The following is a 25000-nucleotide window of genomic DNA, read 5'->3' as shown; positions in this document are numbered from 1 at the left end:
GAGTGTTAACACTGTACAGGAATGTCTCATCTCAAATTTTGAGTTCAGTTTTGGTTACCACATCTGAGGAAGAACATAGCTGTCTTCGAGAGCGCCCTCAGCATAGCAAGGCTCGATAAGTTCTGAGGTTCGCGAGACTAAGCTATGAGTGTCCGCTGAAGGAGACAGGCAGTACTTTATACATTATGAAGGAAGTGATTATGGGGGGATCTGATAAAGATGTTTTGGAAAAAGAGGGATATCGATAAAACAAGTGCAGAAGAGTTTTTCAGCAAAATGGACACTGATAGGACCAAGGACCATACCCTGAGGGTTTAATAGAACATTTAATCAGAGTCGATCATGCATGGAATGGTCTCCCTCATAAGGTAATGGCAGCAGAAAGATACAGAGATTTACATTAATTTGAAATGGATAGGTACCTAGAAGCATTTGAAATAGAAGCATACAGGGATAATGACAGGATTTGGCGGTAGCTTGCACATGGATAGAAGATACTATCCATGTGTAGTGATTGTGATGTCTGTGAGACTTCATCACCACCCCCTAAAAATCTAGTTCCAGTAATAAGTAGAAGGGTACTCAGTAGAGTGCACACCTCTGCCACGCAATGCCTGATCCAATAGAAAATATCAGGCCCAATAAATACTTGAAATATCAGGCTATACGTATGTTGTTTTTAGCTCCATCTCTTTATGGTGAAGAATCATTTTAAAAATTAAATAATTCTCGTATCCGATTCGGATTTTCACCAAAATCAAATCAATTCGTCCTTACCACACACCCAACATGTCCACTAAGTTTCGTCTGAATCCATCAACAACATTTTGAAATATCATGCAATATCGATTTTAGCCCCGTCTCTAAATGGTGAAGAATCACTTAAAAACTTTATCAGATCCGGATTCCGATATTCACCGAAATTGAATCATTTCGTCCTTGCCACACACCCAACATGTCTACCAAGTTTCGTCCGAATCCATGCACAACTTTATGAGATATCCTGCACACAAACAGACAAACGAACGAGAACGGCACTCGGTAGAGCGCATACCTCTGCCACGCAACGCCTAATCAATGAGAACATATCAGGCCCATGACATTTTTGAAATATCATGCTATACAGTACTATATCGTTTTTGGCCCAATCTCGCAATGGTGAAGAATCACTTTAGAAATCAAGTATTTTCTTATCCTTCACCAAAATCGAATCAATTTATCCTTGTCACATCCCCCAACGTGTCCACCAAGTTTTGTCCCAATCCATCAACAACTTTTTGAAATATCAGGCTATATATCCTGTTTTGGCCCTTCCTTTCAATTATTAAGAATCGCTTGAAATTAAAAAAAAATTCTCATTTCTTGATCTGAATCCAGATCTTCACCAAAATGTATTCAGTTCATCTTTGTCACACACCCAACCTACCCACCAAATTTCATCTGAATCCATGCACAACCTTTTGAGATATCCTGCACACAAACAAACAAACAAACAGACAGGGATGAAAACATAACCTCCTTCCACCTACAGTGGCAGAGGTAATAATTTAAAAATATACCTTTCATTTAAATATTATTTTGTTTGAATATATCGCACCTTTCCACAACCCCCACTGAGATTGAATCTGTGGCATCACACAGATTTGTTTGCTTGGGTGTTTGTGTCATTTTCTGTGATATTTGGGTACCATGGAAGACTTGGTCTTGATTTTAAAGGCGGATTTTTGGATGATCATACATACCTAGATTTGAGTACATTAATTGCAGATTATTGATGCTTATGCTCATGAAGCACGATGATGAAGTTGGAAGAATAAACGTCAGTGCAGAAATCTCAGACGTGTGTCAGCTTCCTCTGATATTTCCTGATCCTACCAGTTGATATGAAGGCAGCAATGAGGAAGAAATTTTTTTCCACCAAATTGCCTACAGTATTATGAGAATGACCAACATATAAAAGTGGTACAGCTGTTATGATGCCTGCATAAATAATTGGAGAGGGAGAAAACTGGAGGTGTATGGGGTTGTGACACTCGTACGGCTCATTATGTGTGTTCTAGCCTCGATCTGCCTCCCTACCGTCTTTCTCGGTTTCTCCTCGCAACTCTGTGCCATCATGATAAATCATTTTCACAAAAGCAGGTGATGCTTTGTTTGAGAGCAACTTCCACTGATGAAGCAAATGATGCATTACTTAGTACGGATCTTTTCAAAATGTCATCTGCAAGCCACTTTTTAAGTCGTCTCGCATGTTCCCACTTTGACATTAGAATAAATATAGGCAGAAATAGGTTGGTGTTTGCTTTGCCACATTTGCTTCCAGTTTTTCTCATGATTTGTGCAAAGATATTCCAGGGGAAAGAAGTCTAGACTGTGCTGTGCTATCCTCCGACACAATGTGAAACGTGCATTTCAATTGCACCACGAACGAAACATTAGAACCAACCATCACAGTAAACGGCCTGACAGCATTAGAGCGTTTCTATGCAAAAGGAAGAGGGGAAGGAGGGAGAGTGTTCGACATGGAACAAATAGGATAAAATTGTCGAGAGAGGATCAATGTTGGAAGGGTCAAGGATAAATACAGGAGCAAGGTACACACAAAGCCCAACGCACTCGCACTCCTACCCACTCACTTTCCTAAGCCACCTGCCTGCATTCATCATTGCTACCTCTAAATATTTGTGGAATTTATCTTAAAACTGATCAACCGTCCTCACAATATTGTCGTCTCCTCCCTGACGATGTGGCGGGACGGTGCAGGTTTTGTGCACTTATCTCTGAGCTTAGTCAGTTTTATTCCCAACATGACTACAAACTGTCAGATAGGTGCTTTGCAGTCACGGTGTTGCATTGCAAGGTGTGTCGTCCCTCGAATAGACGTTTAACCGGATGTCCCATCTGCTAGCATCATAGCTCGTGGATGTTAAATATTCTCCAGTGCCTTTCACGAATAGTAGGTAAGTTACTGCAGGCACGCTGACCAAATTCAACAATATACTGCACATCAGCTCCATTTGAGGATCATACCCGTTCAACCGGCTCATGAAAAACATTTTTTGTGACCTCAAGCAATGGAATGAACAGTGATGGGAGGAAGCAGAGGAGGGAAAAGGGGATGGAGAGAGGCAAAAACCAGTAACCTGTAAGTTGGAGGGTTGATTAGGTAGGGTTAATTGGGGTAGTCAGAAAACAATGTGGTTGGGGATGGGGGATGACGGATGACGGATGAGTGCTTGCCTCAAGCATTTTAGGGAAAGTGTAATTTCACTTTATTCCAGCCAAACATGCCCCTTGGCTGACCCTGCAAGAAGGTGAGATTAATTGGGGCCAGTATCGTAGTTGTAGTAGGAGTAGTCGTAGGAGTAGTAGTCATAGTAACTAAATTGCTTTGCAATTGTCCTCAATACCCTTCCTGATGTTGATAATTTTTGTCAGCTTCTTCATATTCCTGCCTTTGGTTTTTTTTTAATGGGGATAAATTGCTGTGGAATCTGTCTTCCTGTGGGTGAACTTGCTGACCTAATAATCCAATCTCAGTAAAATGTATTAATGGCTCTCGTAGGCCTGTTAGATCATCAATGCTCTGCCACATCAACATGCTCTATGATGTTTGGACCATGACCCGGTATCAATTTTAGTAATGCACTACAATTTTAGGCAGTTCCACAAATTGAGTGAAATATCAACCCTGCTCTAAGTCAGAGGCAGACTCTCTGAGCTGGAGGTCTAAGGCCCCTGAGAATCACCAAAAGGTCTCTGAATTCACACTGCGTTCTTTTAATAATTCAAGCTGCATTCAATTAACGAGTTAGGATTCCCTAAGGATCATTCAATAAATAAACCGAATTTGGCAGTTAGTCTGGGAAAGGTTTTTTGAGGGAAAAGTTTCGTGAAGGCGATAGGTGGGAAAAATTTTTTTACAAATAATATTTTTATTATGAAGAATCCAGAAGATAAGGATAGGTGAAAGACTAATACATAAAAGGAATGAACTAGGTGGTCAAAAGACAAATACATCGGGAGCACATGTACACATTACAGGAAAATAAATAAACCCCACGGAGGTGTTAAATTACGAGACTCAAATCAGAACAGAGGCAAGCTGGGACTTGGATAGGCACAAGGTTGATGTGGTACAGGGCCGGAGGGGCGGAACGGGGTTGGAGAATGGTGATAAGGAGATGGCGTTCACTGTCATTGAACTGGTCCTTTGTGGGAAGAGACAATAGAGAGAGAGAGAGAGAGAGAGAGAGAGAGAGAGAGAGAGAGAGAGAGAGAGAGAGAGAGAGAGAGAGAGAGAGAGAGAGAGAGAGAGAGATAGATAGATAGATAGATAGATATCATATGTGAAGAAGCAACCCGATCCCCAACTCACTCTCACACATGCAGGCAAGGCTTTTAACCCCATAGGACAGTCCTTTGGTCCCATCACTGGCTGTACATTGGCAGTGGGTGGCACTGTCTTTTTGGCCATCTAGTGGGGCAACTTAGCAGAACAATTGTGCATTTTGTGAGGAAAGCACTAAATTTGGCACACTAGTAGCCTATCATATTATGAACAGATTTGGATATTGGGCCATCTCAAAATTTTTGATGGCAGTGGAAAATGGCTGTCACAGCCATCAATGGCTGAATTTGAGATGGCCCAATATCCAAATCTGTTCATAATATGATAGGCTACTCGTGTGCCAAATTTGTTGCTTTCCTCACAAAATGCACATTTGTTATGCTATATTTAGCTAAGTTGCCCCACTAATCCTACTGTGCAGTGCGGCCCTCGTAAAAGTGTTCCGCCCTCATCCAGGACCATCTTCAGCTTGCTATGCTGCCAGGGTGCAGTCCTTTGGGCAAATGGCCCATGATTATGTCCATTTAAAGCAAGTGCCTTCATGGTGCTTTGGTGCTCACGAGTCCTCCACCTGGCCTTGCCTGTACAGGAGGTTTTACACAGCACAACCTTACCCTATTCTGTTCTAAAGTTTACCATACAAATTACCTCTGACAGATCCCTGTTCGAAGTGTAAATCTGAGCTACTCAAGCACATGGAACCAATTAGTCTCACCACATTCTAGGGATGCCCCCCTCCCCCTTTCCACATAACAATATTATCCTTGCAATACTTTAGTATCTGTAGCATCATACACACTCAGCCTGCTATGTTTGTCCGCTTTCGTGAGTATCAATAAAAACCTCTGTCCTTCATTCCTACTTTTCTTTCTTGCCTCTCATCTTCTTGTCCTTCTCTTCCACCTGTCTAGCAATTACAACACAATAACCAAGTATCACTACCCAGCATCAAAGCTACTATATTTCTGCCATTTACAATCTCAATCTTCACGATGTCCATGATAACTGATATTCCAAAGCACTGCATCACCCAAAGTGTTGAGAAGGGCAATTTTGTGCTGTGAAATAAATATGCACACAGTGATTGAGATGGTTCTGTTCAAATTTGGGTGTGCTGTTCCAATATTTTTGTTAATACAGTGCATGTCCTCTCACTCTTGTAATTCCTTACAAGCAACTTCAACGCAGGAGGAGGCCAGTAGGCCAATAAAGCCTTTGCAATGATTGCCCAACCGATGGTTTTGTCCAAGCTCTATCCTTTTTCAATGCTGAGCGTCAAGCAAGACGGCAGCATGTACTTTTTTTGCTATCACTTGGTCAGGGTTCAAACCACCGACCTCCCAGACTCAGAGTGGACAATCCAGACTCATAGTAGACAATCTAACCATTAGGCCACCACAAGTCTGCTGGAGTTACTTTCCTTTTCTCTGCTATACTCCTCTCAAATTTGCCTTCCTCTGTCTGTTTAGTAGCTTGCATCGCTCCACACTTTTCCTCTAATGGATATACCATCAAACAAGTTTTCCCGAACAGTCTCCATTTTGATCTGCCAGCTATGCGAGTTGTTCAAAATGAAATGTAGTTACCAAATCCTCACAAATGGCCAAGAAACACCAAGGTTTTTAAAAAAACGTTTCCTTTCCTAATTATATGTGCTTGTGTTTTGAAAAATATTAAACATAGTGTTTCATCAGCATCTTGTTCCGAGCACTGCTGACTGGCTTCAACAAACAAACATCGTGACATGGTCAGTGCTTACTTACCGTTGGCTCTATTTCCTCGACCTTGTAATTGAAACTTTTTCCCGCCATTCATGTAAAAGAATACTTCTGATGTACACCGTTCCTTCCCATTTCCATACCCAGGCGATGCATGACGTCATCGCCAGGTGCCAAATGAATGGAGTACTCAGTTTTTACTCCGTTTGTTACTTGGTGAAAATTTCTTTTTGCCAAGTATGTTGGTCTGTAGCATTTGCCTGTCTTTTTGTCTGTCTGCCTGTCTACCTGTCTGCCTGTTTGTCTCTCAGTCTGTCTACCTGTCTGTCTGTTTGTCACACGATTTTTGGCCACAGTTTTCAAGCAATCGTGAAAAAAAAATTTGGGTTTGGTTGCCAAGGACAACAATGCTTAATTATGGTGAAGATCCGATTCCGCATCCGGATCTGACAATTTATTTGAGAGATTGGGCCAAAAACTACATAGAGCACAATATCTCAAAAGGTTATGGATGGATTCACAGGAAACTTGGTGGACGGGTTGGGAGCATCACTCGGAAGAATTGATTCAATTTTGGAGAAGATCCGAATCCAGATCTGGATACGAGCATTATTTAATTTTTAACTGTTTCTTCACCATTGAGATATGGGGCGAAAATGATATTGCATGATATCTCAAAAAATTGCAGACGGATTCGGATGAAACTTTGTGCCCAGGTTGGGTGTTTGACAAGGACTAATTGTTTCCATTTTGGTGAAGATCCGCATCTGGATGCAGATTCGAGAATTTTTTAAGTGTTTCTTCACCGTTGAGCGATGAGGCCAAAAACTATGTATATCATGATATCTCTAAAAGTTGTGGACGACTTGGGACAAAACGAAACAGAAGAGTTGGTTGTGTGACAAGAACCTGCCCATTCAATTTTGGTTAAGGACCTAATTCAGATCCGACCTATCAGTGGCATACACATTTTAAACTGTTCAGCCTGGTGGAGGTATGTTCTCTACGGAGCGCCATTCCGTTTCGCCAAGTGTCACTCCGCGAATGATTTTTCATTTGTTTGTTTAAATCTGAATTTCAATAAAATAGACATTATCAAAGCTTTTCGACTTGCACTCCTCAGGATAAAACCACGAGCAGATAAAAAAGAAGCACCAAGCTCTCATTTATAAAGTTACAATGTAATGTCCTCAATGTTGATTGGTTGAGAGAAAGAAAGGACGCGATTACGGATTGGTGGAAACATAGAGCATCATGAAAAATGAGTTGGTGGAAATTAACCATCATAAATAAATTGGCATAAATAGATGAATCACTAACGTACTGGTGAAACGTAATGCTAATTAGCTGAGGGCTAGTTTGGGGGGGGGGGCGTTAGGGGGGTGGTTTTAATGATGACTCAATGTTGACTGTGGTGCAGTTGTCACACAATCAAGCAATCATAAACAAAATAGATCGAAAGTTCAGACAAATTATTTTTGTCGACAAAGAATAGGATTGATTGACGTGATGAATGTGTCCTCCATTGCACGAAGGTGAGCTAAACTACATCCTCCACTCAGGGTTTTAAACCAGCCAATACGATATTGTTTTGCACATTGAGGATTATCCAGTAAATTGTGACCAATTGCAGAGGCACAGGTAATAGTTGTCGTACTGTGTACATTCTTATAAGCCCGAGTTGGTTGTCTCTGTTCGGTTGACTGACCCCGTCTGATCCCCAAAGGGACATGTTGTTCAATATGATCCTTCAATCTCAAATATGTGTGGCCCACACACCTCGCATCACACAGGCATTTTCACCACCCGCCGATTGCTTCCGTCAGTCCAAAAATATGTTCTGCCCGCCTGTCATAAAATTATGATTATTTACGAATTTCAGTGCCAGTGTGACGTTAGGTATGTGGGCCGCACATCTTTGAGATTGAAGGATCGTATTGAAGAACACGTCCCTTTGGGGATCATACGGGGTCAGTCACCCAAACAGAGACAACCAACTCGGGCTTGAAAGAATGTACATCGTACGACAAATATTCCCTGTGCATCTGCAATTGGTCACCATTTACTGGATGATCCTCAGTGTGCAGAGCAATATCGTATCGGCTCGTTTAAAATCCTGATTGGAGGACGCGGTTTAGCTCACCTTCATACAATGGAGGCCACATTCATCAGGTCAACCAATGCCATTCTTTGTCGACAGAAATAATTTGTCCAAACTTTATGCCTATTTTGACTTTGGTGGCTTGACTGTGTGACAACTGTACCACAGTCAATGTTGAGTCATCATGAAAACCACCCCCCCCCATCCCCCCTACTTGCCCTCAGCTAATTAGCATTACGTTTCCACTGGTGCTTTGGTGATTCATCTCCGCCTAATCAATATTCATGATGCTTTGTGGTTCCACCAATCAGGTAATCCCATCCTTTCTTTCTTTCAACCAATTAATGTTGAGGACATTACATTTTAACTTTATAAATGAGAGCTTGGTGCTTCTTCTTCATCTGCTTGTGGTTTTATCCAGAAGAGTGCAAGTCAAAAAGGTTTGATCATGTCTATTGGGTCGCCGAAATCGGTGACCCTTATTGTCAGTAATTCTGTCTGTTTGTTTGGATGTTTGTTCGTTTGTCATCAGCATAATTGCTGGTAAACGTGGGCCGATTTTGACCAAACTCGGGTGGTAGGTACATCTTATGAACTACTGCTTTGGAAATTGTGATGGTTGCTAGGGACGCTTTGGTTCCCTAGCAACAACCGAAAAACCTTCAAAATCGGTACCGTTCACGCGAAATCAATTCCGAAAGCCATTATCCCACGTAGGGTTATGAAATTTGGCACGAATGATCTACAGGTGATGCTCTATCAAATATATTCCGTTTTTTGTGATGTATGGAATACTTTACCCGCAGCGGCCCCTACAATTCGTGTATGCGCGAAAATTGGCGAAAATTGAAGGCCCCCTAGCGACCAGGTGAGTGCATCGATACGAATGAAACTTTGCAGGTTCATGGTACTCAATGAGTACTACAACTTTTCCTCAGGACATATTGACAGATTTCGCTTAAGTCAGGGGTCAAAGGTCAATTAGTGCAAAAATCGATAATATGCGAGAGCTGGAGGTGCCTTCGCGCAAAATGTTACTCCTCCTAGGGTTATGGTCGGATGGTCATGAAAATTCACACTAATTGTCTGGAATACATTGTGCACAAACGATTGAGCCGGATTTTCGATTTAGATCTTTGTTCACCCACAGCACCCCTTGAACTTTGGGGATTTCCGATATCAAACCGCATTTTTGGTACTTTTCATTCAAATTGATACCGAGTAGTTATCAGTAGATGGAACTGGATGAGGTTTGATATGCATAATCTTAAGGTGATTCCCTATCCGCTATATGACATCCATTTTGCTCTATATCTTATCGTTTCCATGCACGGCGACCCATCGCCGCCTACTGGCTTGTTTTTGTGTTTGTTTGTTTGTCCAAGTGATATCTCAGTCTTCCTTTGAGATAGGAGGCTCAAATTTGGGAGCAAAAGTGAAGATGTGCTTTGGAAAATAACAGAATGTTTTTTTATTTTTTGATAAATCAATTAATTGACGAATTACTCAATTATTAGCGATTTATTAATTACTTATTTTCCTTCTTAGCCTGGCAATATCTCAGGCACCTTTTGAGCTTGGAAGCTGATATTTGGACATGACGGTGATCAAGTGATTTGGCTATAAAAGACTATTTTTGATTTATTGTTTTATCAATTAATTATGTAATTTTTTTCGATTAATTACTTAATTTTCAAAAAGTTAGATTCAGATGAAACAGTGGTCGTTTCGGTATGCTCTTAACCAATTGATTATGAAATTAATTATTTTTTACGATTATTATTTATTTATTTTAATTATGCAATTAATCAATTAATCAATCAATTATTGTACAGCGCTCCCTCCCAATTCGGACTCCATGTGCTGCAAAGCGGAATCGCCGGCCTCCGAAGGTGCCCTTGCAATGTTGCGTGCTGGATTATTTGTTATTTATTTATTTGGCATGGGGCGGTGTACTTTGAATGTACCGTAACTTGTTTTACCTTTCTTTTGTCTGACAAGATGATGCAGAGGCAACACACTTAACTTTGACCTTTCTCGTCCAGGTTTGATTCTTGACCCGACGACGTATTTGCTGTTGGTAGGTGAAATGGTGCTGTATCAATGAGTGTGGTCTCTCAGATGGACATTAATATGGTTATCCCATCTGCTAGTGCCAAATTGATATAAAAGATCCATTTATTTGTCAATTTTTTTGTGTACAAAGTCAAGACTCGTGGAAGAGCTGAGAACACTGAATGGATCAGGACGCAACAGAGCAACATGAACAGTGCAAAGAGAAAGAGAGGGGGAGAGGGGCCACACCACGGCATTGTTGAAAGACAAAATAGAGCGAGACTTGGACAAATAAGGGATGTGTGGAGGAATGAAGGGTAGTGGAGGATGAACATTCTGGACAAACTTTCAGGAAGGAAAAAACTAGGAATTTGGAAAGAGAGGGACCTTGGGGTGGCGTGGGGATGAGGTTAACAGGGTGGAAAAAATCATGGTTTTAGATGGGGGACATGATCTGAGATGGTGATGAACAGCTGTCTTGAAGACCTGGAGGGAAGAATGAGATTGAAAAGAATGTGGAAGTTTATTCCATAGTTGCGGGAAAAAAAGAGAAACAAATGAGTGGAGGTGAGCAATGATTCTGCATTTGGGGAGTTTCACGATTGATGGTGGACCGTGTGCAACCCGCAGATACCTGGGTCGGGAGAGGAAACTAAGCATGAAAGAGGAAAGGGTGCAAGACTAGAAAAGAGGTGGTAGATGTCAGTCCACCAACCTGTCGGCGATGGGAAAGTGATAGGCCCACCGACTCGGTTAAATTGCAGGAGATTGCAATGGTCTTGAAGGCCTTGGTTTCCATGGCATCAAACTTCTAAAGGTGTGCGGCAGGGGCACAAACCCAGAGGGGAGAGAGCAGTACTCCATGAAGCTGCAGATTAAGGCCTTGTAGATGGATAGGAGTTTAGGAGTGCCAAGGAAGGACATCGTATGATGGAGGATGCACAGTCGACAAGGCCAACTTTGAAATCTGGTGTCCTTGTAATTTCCTTGCCTACTAATATCCTCGTAATTAATGTAAAGTATACCATTCTCTTCTCGTGTTTAATTACAAATACAAATGGAATATTTATTCTCATTATATACAAGCCATGCTATTTAATGCGTATAAAATTCCCATTATCATCTTTATTTAAGACATAAAGATAAGTGCGTAGGTGGTGTGCTTGCCTGTGAGTGTGTGCTCCTGGAATTGTTTCCCCCATCGGAATGAAAACGACTGTAACGGCCACTCTGATGAAGTGCAAGCAGAGAGCATTGTGTCTCGGAGTCCTTCACACGGGGGGCATAAATCCTACCGCTCCACATAAATTTCGGATATGGATGCTGTGTGCCACGTGTATGCATAACGAAATTTTATTTGAAGTCACCTTGAAAGGATTATCAAAGTTATTAAATGAGGAAAAGCATTTGTTGTAATGTTCTCAGGTTTAAGCTTCCCATCAAAACCTCATTTGCTCATCATGCTGTCATCCCAAGTGAAAATGCCATGTACTACGGATATTGATTTGGCCGTTGTGGACTAATGTCGGTATAATTTGTGCAGTAAAGTATACTGTTCTTCACCAACATCCTTGTCCTGTATGTGATTTATGTACAAGCTCCTCCAGGTGCATTCGATCACTGTAAAAGAAAGGGAGTAGGCAATTGGCGTTGGGCATCTTGACAAACTCCAGATTCCTGCGTTAATGAGCAGGGGCACTGCATTTGAGAAGTGGCTTAGCCATGGCTCAGTAGTTAATTGATTCATAGGCTCACTTCACAAATGAATCCCAGTGAAATGTGCATTCGCTAAAATAATGACCTTTCTGTTTCGACAACTTCCTCTCTGTCAAGTCTCTTTACTATTCCCCTTCCTATAAATAAAATCAACTTTCTTATTTAATTTATACCTGCTAATCTACTCGTTCCTGTCTCTATCCGGGCATCTCCCATCTTTTCAAAAACACTTTGCCGACCCCATACATCTTGCATGGAAAAAAAAACCAAAATAAATCCAAACACCTCTTTTAATCCACCGCCGTCTCAGGTGAAGATCGATGCCGGTCACCCTGCCGGTGCAATCTTCCCCAATTCTCATTTTGTAGCACAAATTGCAAAATCACAACTCCGTGTTCAACGTTAGTCCCATCTATCAGTTTTAGCCTCTTATTCATCTTTTTCCAAAAACAAATTAATTTTCTCTGATCGTTTGCCCACAGAAAGAATAACAATTAACAATTCCCCTTCAGCACCCTTTTTGCACTATGTTATCCACCGTTTCTAGGCTTAACATCTTGGGTTCTTCGAGACATGCCTTCCTCGATCCTCTTGCCCTTCCAACAAAGATATTCACCAAACAGTGCTTGGTCTCACCCCCCCCCCCCGATAAAGCAATCTCTTCCTGGCCCTGAACCTGACCTTGTTCCTGCCTATTCCCTTGAAATTGCACATTCCTACTTTCCTATTTAAGACTCTACTTTATGCCTCGCAAAACCGGAAAGTCGAGATCAAATCTCTACAATCTTGAGTGCCTGCAAGCTCTTTTCTTTTTTTTTGTCTTTGACCCTTTTTCTCCACCATCTTCAACTTACCATCCTCACTTCTACTTGTTATACAGCACCATAACTAATTACTATTTGAAAAAATTCCCCACCAGTAGAACCAACTTCCACGTTCTCTTCAATCTCATTTTTCTCTACAGATGTTCAAGACAGCTGTTCAACACCATCTCAGATCATTGCTTATCCAAAATCATTGTATATTTTTACCCCAGTTTGCACCGCTACACTCAACTCCAACCAAATTTCCAATATTTCCTTCCTGAGAGGTTGCTCGTTATCCATCTTGTCCACCCCATGCATCCTTTCCTGCCCCTCATTCTTCCCCACACCCATTGTTTGTCCAAGTCTTCCTCTATTTTGTCCCTCAACCCTGCTATTAGTGTTCCGCTACCCCCCACCCCCACTCTCTACTGTTCCTTTTGTTCTGTTGCATCCTGATCTGTTCAACATTCTCGCTCTTCCATGAGCCTTGACTTTGTATGCTAATAAATAAATAAATAAATAAATAATAATCGAACGCTTTCCTTCAAACTCTGATTTTGTTGCTCCTCCTTACAGCTACGTTCTAAGGTCCTATTTCTGGTGTGTTCTTGCACACTTTAGACAACAAGCCGTAAGGCGGACATGGGTAGTCGCCAACCCAATAGAACCTGACGCGATGGACCTGTTCGATGGGGAATGACCTGAGGATTAAACACAAGAAAATTCATGATTCTAGCTTCAAGGGTTAATGCTGCAGATTGTTTTTTCATTAAAATACCCCCACATTTCGAGGTTTTTCGGCCGTTGCTAGGCAACGGAGGGGTCCATAGCAACGGTTCTCATTTACACACAACTAGGTCATGGTATGAACCTACCAACCAAGTTTCATCGAAATCGCCATTGTATTAACGGAGCACTGGACCGAACAGAGGGACAGACAGACAGACAGACAGACAGACAAACATATCGACGGAAAAACTGATATTAAGGGTAGAACAAATTTCAAAATTAAAAAAAAAAAAAATTTTTTTTTTCTTTTTGACTGGATCGACTACCCATTAAAAAGAGCTGTCTATTCTTTGGAACATTGCTTGTGATTTCCATACTGCACTATTATTGCTTCACTCATCACAGCTGCTATCTCCTTATCTGTAAGTTTCCTAAAACCACATTCGTTGTTCCACAAAAACTGTCTTGCTTGCTACATGTCCACTTACCCGTATTCATAATTGGGTTAGGACGCCCATTTTTATTGGCTGTGTGTGAAATCTCGTGAAATACATTGTAAAAGCCATTTTTATTTGATATCTGTTACGTAACCCAGGTGTCGTTACTTTTTTAAGGTATCATAAGTAATTAAAGCATGTCAGGATGGTGCATAGGTAGCACACTTCCCTTTGAGCTGTCTCATCTACTGTTTGATTTCTCGACCTGAATATAAATGGATTGGTGCTTCGTGAGCAGGGTGTTGTAGCACAAGGTGTGCCGTCCCTCGGATTAATGTACGTTGGATGCCCTTTCTGCTCCCATTAGTTGGTGAACGTTAAATATCTCGCAGTGCCTTTCACAGAGAGTAGGCAAGTATATTTTAGGCATCATAAGTAGATTCCTAATTCCTGCTCAAATCGGTCCTAGTCGAACATTGGGCTTTACCAACGTATTGATATAATAATTCTACCAAACTCTCCACCCCAATGCCAATCCCACGAGAAGGTGGAATTAAATGTCACTTTTGTAGTGGTGGTGGTGGTGTTGGTGGTTTTAGTTGTAGACGGGTAATTATGGCACAGACGATTGCAAATTTGACATTCCTGCGTCAAAACATACACCCCAACTTACCTACGGCACGCATTTCTCATCATGTGGATAACCAAATTAGTTAATAATTTGTTCAGGACTCTTGCGCACAGTGTTGTACTCTTTTCAAAACATACAATGGGAAACATCCACAAGCTAAACACATATGGGACAGCCGGCTAACCAGCTTTAACTTTCTGTCTGATTGACGGTCCACGATGAGGCGCAACACCTACTGACGCTGCACGAGATCTCCCTAGCAGCTTGGTGGCAATCATGGTACCCAATCATCGTTTGTAAATTGTATGATTTGGAAATCACAAGATCCTTCACCAGAAAAGATATTTAATTGAATTGTACACATTTCAAGTTAATATTACTCACTCATTATCAAGACACACGCACACAGTCTTAAACCTGAATGGATCATTACATCTTCAGGAGTTTCAACCCACTCACCTCGGTACCTTTCAGAAAAGTGATTACTTATTTACGTGGAATTAATCAAATAATTATCAGCATATTTGAAGTTTGTTCGAATGCATCGGTGAGAAATTCAAGGGATCAGACCTGACATCACTTAGTGTTTTCCAGGCATGCAGCCATTAAGTGTGTGTCCTTGTGTATCCGTGTATCCGAAAATAGTGAGAACGTCTATAAGGAACGGAGGCCAGCTGATGATCCAGGCAGGAGGAAAAAATATCAGTCACTCGGTTACAAGTTCCTGAAGCTCTTCCTTTAGGCAGCAGACAGGTATATGATCTGTTCCTGTTTTCATGAATCAATGTAATTGCTCTGAAGAACAGATGTATGCAGAAAGAAAAAATGGAAACAGCGCGTGCATGCCTGAGATGCTCATTTGAACGCGTTCTGAAACGCGAGATGAATCCAAACACATGGTGATCGATGCATTTGTTCCTTTTAAATTCATTTATTCTTCAAGCCATATTTATGGTGACAGATGGTTGATGGGTATCAGTGAATTACAGGAGACTACCTTTGATAGAAATTCTTCAATTAATCGAATTGGCCTTTGGACTCAGGATGCCGGAACGTAGGTATACCTGTGCAATTCAGAGTCAAGATAATTGCAGTGTCCATGAAGAAAAACAATAGCTCTGGTTAACCCAACTTGTGCAAACATTGGTGTTTGTCAAAAGGGTCATGATCCCAAAGTTCTTCGCTATAGTAAAAAAGAAAAAAAACCCACGCACGTACACACTTTGGGTCATTTTATTTGCAAGCTGCAGGTGGAAACTGTGATTTATTCACTTAAAGTGAGTCCGTCAAGTGAATGTCTTGCACAATAATGGGATTTCAATCCAGGAAAGCTAACACAAAACTGAGGAGGAAAGTGAAGGTATTATATTAAATCGTGGAGGATATGTTATGCCATCTGTTTCTCTCTCTCGGTAGTACGTGAATAGTAAAGATTGCATGGAATCCTTCGATAATGTTGTCGCAATCTGCCGGTACCCCGAACAAGCTCCTATTTCCTTGCTGGGTGAATCGCTGGCCAAAGCCTGCTGTAACTCAATGGATCAAATCAACAGGACATTGATTGAAGTTTGCTAACCGCTGTGGGAAGCAAGGAGAAACTGACGTAGTAGGCATTATCCCTTCGTCGGAGAAAGGAACAACTCAGGGTATATATATTTTTATTAACTTGGGAGTTGGAAGCAAAATTGTGTTATATCTAAATCCAGGTTGTGCTAAATAAAGCATTTGTAGGGAAAGCTTCAAAAACTGAAATGAAGCTGAATTTGGCAGTGGGCTTTAAAAATTATAAAATAAAAAAAAACTAAGTGTTAATGCCTGAAACATCAGCTTCTCCTTGGTTCTCATTGGCTGTAAGCATACCTCAATCAGCATCTTGTTAATTTCGTCTATTGTTCTGTTGTAACTCACCTTCATTGTGCTCGAAGATGAACTAATATCTCAGTTAAAAAAAAGTACTGCAAGCAGCACCAAGATGAAGACTGTGAATGGCACAATGGCGCAGCATTGACGCTGCTCATTCCTGGAGGGATTAGATTATCCTGGAATGGAGAAAAGAAAATAACATAATGAAGCTAATCCAAAAAGTATTTTGAGCTTTGTTATTTCTGTTGGGTGTTTTTATCTGCAAGTGTCAGGAACACTCGATGAGGATATTTGACGTTGATCGGTGAGTATTCCTTTGAAGGCGAGACAAAATTGTTTGGCCGATTTACTCCACAACATGTATAATGGAGGCGAAATTTGTGCCTCTTTTGTTTCTGCATGGTCAATGTATAGGAAAGACATTTTGATTTGGAGTGGGGGTTGTCAGTGATATCAGGTCTGATGGCTGGGAAGAGGGGGGGGATGGTGGAGGGTAGGGTGTGGGAGGTGGGGGTAGAGGGAGAGGAGAGTCGGGGTGGGGTTGGCAGGAAAGGGGAGAATTTAAATATTATAACTTTTGCCTGAATGGCTTCAACTTAAAGTTCAAATCATCAAAATAGTCATTACTGCTGAACGGTCCATCAAGGAAGACCTCTATTGTCAGAGTTGTCAGCCAGAAACAATCTGGAAAGATTTGTAGTGCACAAAGACATCAGTCTCAAGCACTGTCTAATTTTATTCATTTTTATGCATCCGCTGACAAAGTCGCTGGAGGAATTATGTTTTCAGGTTGTTCATCCGTACGTACGTAATAATGTAATATGTACGTAACACTTCAGTACATGCGTACATCCATGCAAATTTTCTCCGCAACCGCTTATACGATTGACACAAATTTTTCACCATAGGTGCGACTACTCATGTAGAATGTTTTAATGATAATTATGATGTCATACATCATGTAGTGTGGCAGCCATGTTGGAAAAGATGAAAAACTTTGGACCTCTTTATTTCCGAAACCGCTCCATGGGAAAAAAAATGCAACTTGGCACGTGTGAAGTACTCTCAATGGGAAACAAGGGTGTTTTTTTTTGATGATGTCATTGGTGGCTTCGTTATGACATCATCAGTATGAAAAATTTTGAGGGTCACCGAGGGCTAAATTGTAATTGAGGAAAAATTGATGATGTCATCGGTCACATGGTTTGGCAGCCATATTGTATTTAACGTAATAACCTTCAAAATTATTCTCCAAAACGTCTGAACAGATCGAGGTGAAACTTTACAGGTATGATCGCCTATCCATGAGGAACAAAAACTTCTCCAACTGTGATGTCAGAGGTTGCATGGTTTGGCAGCTATGACTTTTTTGAACCATAAAACTTCAAAAATCTTCTTCTCTAAAACAGCTTCACAACAGATTGAGGGGAAACTTCACCCACATGTTCCTCAAGCCTTGGGGATACCAGGGTGTTCACAAATAATTAATAGATCACATGGTCTGGCAGCCATATTGAATTAAACGAAAATCTTTAAAAATAATTCTTTCTCTTGAACCGCTTCATCAATCGACATGAAACGTCACAATTATAATGTAGTAGTGACGGGGGGGGGGATCAATATATATTTTAAATTTCAACCTGATTGGGCACATGGTCTTGCAGCCAGAATTATTTAATATTTTGAATCTGGGTTCAGGGATTTAAATTAAACTTGGTACAAGTATGTTCCCATGGTGTGTTGCCTTTTGGGCTGCTGGTTGCATCATTGGTAAGGGGCACAGCTATGCCGCTGATGCAGTGCTCCTATTACCAGTACGCCGGTGCTCATTTCGCCGACCTCGGAAGGATGACAGGCCGAGTCAACTCCCTGGTGTTAATTCAGTGGCCCACAGGGCTCGAACTCAGGACCCTAGGATCTCAAGCCACCACCCTAACCGCGAAGCCAACACCAGGCTGGTACAAGTATGTATAATGAGGCGATAAAGTGGGTGGAGGCATATCTGGCAACGTCGTGCCGTTGAAGAGTGACCTTCTGGTGCTTTATAGAATAAAACACTTCTACATAACAGTTTTACCTAAAACAAAGCTATCCATGGTGGATTTATTATATTTCGTCAAAAGTCACCTTTGAGAACGATAAAGAATACTCCTGCGCATACATTGAAGACCCTATGATGTGATGCTTCTCGATCATTCCTGTCCAAACACACAGATCATCTCTTCGCACTCTGTTGTGATTCCCTGCTCATCGCCAGGTGGGATTCATTTAAATTGGTCACACTTAATCAACCACAAACGAGCATTAATTGCATAAAATAATTGGCTAATTACGGAAGACGTTTAATTAAGCATTGGTCGTGTAAAATGCAAACAACTAGATTTAACCCTTTATTTTGTGACATTGCGCATAATATTAAAGTTTTAAGACCGGACCGAATCGAAAAGCAACAAAGAAACTTCCCGTATTTGTTGCTTGAACCGCATGAAAGTTAATATTGCACAAATTGACCTTGGCATAAAATAAGATAAAAAATAAACAACAAAAAAAATATTTTAAGTGTAGGGCTCTCAGAGACAAACCATGCATCGAATTGCATTCAAAAAAGGATAGGTATTGTGTCTCAACAAAACGAAATCGGTTCTTGCTATGGCTGCAGCCAAATGGTAATGGGAACATTATCTATTACATGTGCGGCAATACGTTCTGCTCATCCCATTTGCGGAACCATTTTATTTCACAACGCAATAACCAGCCTGATGTTCGTGGAATAAGCATTGCCGAGAGATTGCAAATCACAGTCTAAAAGTCTCGAGTCGTTTTTTAAATTTTTTTACTCTTCATCTTCTTGCATCATTTAGCTGCCTGCATTTATCCGAGACACTTTGGGGGCAGCATGGACCATAATGGCTTCCCATTGACCATTTGGAGCCTTGTGAGCGTGGCACCGGCACAGAGGCTTCAGGATCATTCTCCTCTGTGTGCCATCTCGTGGAGTAATTTTAACTTTCACTCCTGGAAAGAGGCCCAGGGAGTCATTTTTAAAAAAATTTTGTTGTTATAGCACACAACACTTTTTTGTAAAGAATGAAGTCCCCATCATAAGTCAGGTGCCCTCTTGATTGCAAATGAACAAATCAACATTTTTAAGATGAGGAAATAATTGCAGTTCGGCTGTGGAGCTCAGAATTCCGATCCGGATGGGGGAAACAACGACCGATTGAAAAGGTGTTGATATACAAACAGATAATGAAACGTAGAGCTCTGCACACAGTATGGTCCAAAATGGATGGAATACCAATGTCCATCTACACTGGCCTAGCCCAAACCCAAATTGTTTGGGCTTGAAACTATTTGGCACAATATTCCTGGAAGAGTGCTTCGATCATATACAGGAAGCACGGGTAAAAGAGTGATGGCACTCAATAAGACAAAGGATGTGTACACAAAGTATTGACTGACATTATAAAATAATAATGTTCTTGTTATTTAATTAAGTATTTTGTTTCTAGCACAATTATAAAGGCTGTTAGTTGACAAGAATAAACATATGTGACTTATCACTGTTAATTTGATGAATTCACCCAAAAGTACGAATATCATCGATTAAACCGAAACTTTTGCACAGTAGCCTACTGTAATTGGCTAAAAGAGCAGGGGTTACTTTTGGAGATTGTATCCACCTGGGGATAATTTCTCCTTGCTATCACTTCACCAGAATTGGCTAGTATGCTCAGTTACAATCCGACAGGACAATAATTCTAGTCCCAGACACTCGGAGGCAAAAGCACGTGCTGCCTACTCAGTTATGGTGTTGTCTCAAAATGTCACTTGATAATGGTAATTCGGTATGCATCACATAGCATGGCCTGTATATGGTGAGAATGTTCCTGATAATTTATCTCCACCATGCCTTTCACCAGTTGAAATCACCACATCATCAAAATTTACTTCACAGCCAGCTGTTGTTTTCTGTCGTTCTCTCCTCTCCGTAATCTACTACTTTTGACAGCTTTCTGGATATGCCAAGCTATCAAATTGCTTTTGAGAGTCGAGACATTGTTTACTGGCCACCATTTCAATGGATGTAATTTACTCTGACATCCCGAATTATTTCATGAAATCTCTCCTTGCCCCTTTTGCTGCCCTGACCTTCCACATTTTATAACGTTCTTTTGATACCACCGTACCTGTGATGGTGTTTCATTGGCAGTATTTTTGTTTATGCTGAAGTTGTGGAACTAAGAATACCTTTGAGAGTTGATGTGTGACCATCTCTCTCTCTCACGGCATTAGTATGCTCCATTGTTCCAAGCTTGGAAACCAGCAGGTGAGGTTCCTTGTTTGAAATGAATGGGATAAAAGATGAGTGAGTGTAGTCTCATGTTCTTGAGCCTCTAACCTTATTTGGAGTCAAACTTAAACCTTTGTGGCATTTGCAGACCCGTAAAGGATTAGGCACAATCTCTCTTTTCGAAGTTGTGATGTTAAAGTTAACCCGTCGATTCGATAACTCACTGTTTGCTCATTTATCAACCTGGGGATCCTCAACCTTTGCTGCCCTTTTGTCCTCATCAATCTTTGCCATCGTGACAGTCACTTTAAAAAAAAAAGAAGAAAGTCTGTGTTCATCACTTCCATCATTTCCAGTTGAAAGACGTAGGTTTAGATAATATATCTGGTGTGTGCATATTGGTTTTGCTTGTTCATTATCATACATCATCGATCCTGACATTTGTTAATGTTTAAAAACCGGTGCAGAAAAGAATCTTGACAATAAATCAAATGATAATATATCATGGCAAGCTTAGAAAACTTTGATGGTCTGGAGGATAGAATGGAAACCCGTTGTTGTTTCTAAATAACGTCCTTCCATTCTAATATTACCTCCACCGCCGAAGGTGAAGGAGATTATATTTTCACCCCTTTCTGTCTGTTTGTTGGGTCGCCGAAATAGGTGACCCTTATTGTCAGTAATTCTGTCTGTTTGTTTGGATGTTTGTTCGTTTGTCATCGGCATAATTGGTAGTAAACGTGGGCCGATTTTGACCAAACTCGGGTGGTAGGTACATCTTATGACTTAGTGATTTGGAAATTGTGATGGTTGCTAGGGACGCTTTGGTTCTCTAGCAACAACCGAAAAACCTTCAAAATCGGTACCGTTCACGCGAAATCAATTCAGAAAGCCATTATCCCACGTAGGGTTATGAAATTTGGCGCAAATGATCTACAGGTGATGCTCCATAAAATATATTCCGTTTTTTGTGATAAATGGAATAATTTACCCGCAGTGTCCCCCACAATTTGGGTATGCGTGAAAATTGGTGAAAAATGAAGGCCCCTCGAGACCAGGTGAGTGCATCGATACGAATGAAACTTTGCAGGTTCATGGTACTCAATGAGTACTACAACTTTGCCTCAGGATATATTGACCGATTTCGCTTAGGTCAGGAGTCAATGGTCAATTAGTGCAAAAATCGATAATATGCGAGAGCTGGAGGTGCCTTCGCGCCAAATGTTACTCCTCCTAGGGTTATGGTCGGATGGTCATGAAAATTCACACTAATCGTCTGGAATACATTGTACACAAACCCATCGAGCCGGATTTTCGATTTAGTTCTTTGTTCACCCACAGCACCCCCTCGAACTTTGGGGATTTCCGATTTCAAACCGCATTTTCGGTACTTTTCATTCAAATGGATACCGAGTAGTTATCAGATCAGAGTAGTTATAGTTCCAGCTTGTTTGTTTGTTTGTGTGCAGGATATCTCAAAAAGTTGTGGATGGATCCGGATGAAATTTTGTGGACAGGTTCAGTGTGTGACAAGAACGCACTGATTAGATTTTGGGGAAGATCCGGATCTGGATCCGACCACGAGGATTTTTAAAGAGAATCTTCACCGTTGAGAGAGAGAGGGCCAAAAACGATATATAGCACAATATCTCAAAAAGTTAGGGATGGATTCATACGACTCTTGGTGGGCAAGTTGGAAGTGCCACGAGGAGGAATTGTTTAAATTTTGGTGAAGATCCGAATCCATTTGTGTTTTATATAATAATTAATGTTTTCTATAAATTATAATACAATTAATGGATCATGAGAGCACACGAAGCAACTTTCATCACCATGTTTTACATTTTAAACTCCGTGCTATGTGTCAGTATCATGTCCATGTTTACAAACTCCTTCCCCTTCCGGTTTAACAATTTTCCTGATGACTAACCACCTCCCCGCACAGTAAATAAATAAATCCGTATGACGGTGTTAGTAATTATGGGGCTGCCTGCTGCGTACATCTCTTATCTCTTATCTTGTATAATGAGGTGTATAATGAGCTGGGTGGCCAGCCCAGGATAACCCCCCCCCCCCGACCCAATTTGTGGTGACCCGGATGGCCGAGCGGTTCCTTATTAATACGAGGCGGACTCGTTGATCCTCTGATATTTTAACACGTGCTCGAAGGGCAAGGGGCCCAATGGCGGAAGGACGGAGGAGCACGGGAAATGAAACGGATGCACAGGGGGTTTATACTCGAACCCCACTACAAATACATGGATACAGCCTCTTAAAAGGAACACATTTAATGAAAATAAAACAAATGTTTACAAAGGACAATAATTCAAAAGGTAATGATAATAATATGAAATGAATAAATCCTAAAGTCGAGGTGCGTCCCCACACGGACTCAAATACAGAGAAAGGGAAAAGAAAAAAGAAAAATCCCTCGTTTTAACTGTTCTTGCACTGAGCTTGGCCCAGAGGTGGTCTTTGTGGAACTTGGAAGGGAGGCGCTTCAATTCGCGCGTGCAGATGCGTGCAAAATGGTGCTTCTCTCGTAGCAGGACAAACGCACGCAAGACAATCCGCAAGCGGAACTCCACACACAGGGCTCAGATACCCAGTGCAACGTCTTCGTGTGCCGATCGTCTTCACCAATGCAACCAAGAGCCAAAGGCCAGCGTCTTGCTTCACCATGCAAGCCAAATCACCTCAACATAAATACAAGGGTCGTGTCGTCCTCCTCAGCATGCGCTCACCCTCCGCTCCTGCCTCTGACTCTACCTCTGCTTTGTGCGTGCGTTGTGCCGATCTCTCATCCTATGCAGTCGGAAGCCTCCCACACGCCCTCTTCCTCTTCAGACATCCTGCCTAACAATCCTCCGCCTCCGGGGCATGGCCTGCTCACATGAAACCCGAGAAGAGAGGGGGGCTTCCTACCTGCTCAGCACATTTGCTTTCAGGACTTTATTTCCGATCTTGAAATATAAAAACTTAGGGAAAACTCACAGAGAGGTGATCACATACTGAGGAAGCTTATTCTTAAACCCTAGCTAATTTACATGACACCACCCACTCGTGTGTTGACATGTAACACTAAAGCTCACCGGTTCCCTACTTAGTTACATCGAGATGCCTCCTACACGTCCACGGACTAAGCAACTCTACACAATGCTATATTCCAGATTGAATGATTCCATCTAACCTCCACAACCGTAACAATATGCATTCTGTAATATGGAGATCACCTATAGGCCCAAGGGATGGAAGGGTTATAACTAATGGATGTTCATTTCGTAATTACATGTCGATCAAATCCAGTCACGTCTCGCACCGTATGGGACCAGTTAGCAATGGCCAGGATCACGTGCCAAGTTAGTTCTTTCACCTCCTCATCTTCCTCTCCTTTTCTTTCGACGTCTTGGATTGGAATCTCCACTTTACTATCATTTCACCCTCTTTATAATGTGTGCGTTCATCCGTGGATAATTGTAATCAATGCTCTTTCTTCTTTTTTTTCTCTTGTGCAGTGTACTTTAGCCCAACCCACGTGTACACACGAGAAACGCCATGACTTCCTAAAGTCGAGGCACCTCCTCATACGCACTCAAATACTGAGAAAGGGAAAACGAAAAAAAAGAAGATAAAATCCTCCTTTTAACATTCTTGTGCTTAGCTTGACCCAGAGCTGGTCTTTGTGGAACTTGGAATGGAGGCGCTTCAATTGGAATGGAGTGGAGGTGCTTACATGTGATGTCTGACGTGAGAAAAAAAAAACAAGCGAGCTGTTCACTGGTGTTCCAAGAGTCTGAACAAAAAGGTAAACATGGTGAGAGGCCTCAGTGAGTGTGTTAATTTGTGTGTGTGTTTGTGTGTTTGTGTTTGTTTGTAGGCACGATAACTCGAGAACGGAAGAAGCTACCAATGTCAAGTTACACCACGTGATTCAGGAGGGTGGTGGCTAGCGCTGATTAGATTTTGGTCAAAATCGGTCAAAGGTCAAGGTCACAGTGAGGTCAAACACAATTCCGTAAATTCATGTGGAGAAATGGAGTATTTTTGCTTCGATCGACGTTACGAGTTCGTTTTAACTTCAATTTTAATTTTGTCTTCGGTTTTTGCGATCGCTTAGGACGCTTAACACTCGGTTGTCAAAATTCTGATAAAAATCGGATGTTTTGGAGAAGTTTTAAGATTGTATAAAAATATTTCACTCGCCGCGTCACGGCTCGTCACGTGGTGCAGCATGCTCGAGCAGACGCGTCGTTGATCACGTAAAGGTTTTCCGTGTGCGCGCTGATGGTGTTTTCGATA

At 41.4% G+C, this 25000-nt stretch overlaps 1 protein-coding gene across 9 annotated transcripts in view; it reads left to right on the top strand.

The window, feature by feature from the left end:
• The window catches only part of LOC147026140 (bifunctional heparan sulfate N-deacetylase/N-sulfotransferase 2-like), a 555697-nt gene that overhangs the window by 68981 nt on the left and 461716 nt on the right, over positions 1–25000 (top strand). The window lies entirely within an intron of this gene.

This window comes from Eptatretus burgeri, chromosome 5 (assembly GCF_056783735.1).
Source record: "Eptatretus burgeri isolate ZD-2024b chromosome 5, Ebu_testis_v1, whole genome shotgun sequence".
In the NCBI taxonomy this organism is placed as follows: Eukaryota; Metazoa; Chordata; class Myxini; order Myxiniformes; family Myxinidae; genus Eptatretus; species Eptatretus burgeri.
The sequence above is the reverse complement of the archived record's forward strand: the minus strand, read 5'-3'. Positions and strand labels throughout refer to the sequence as shown.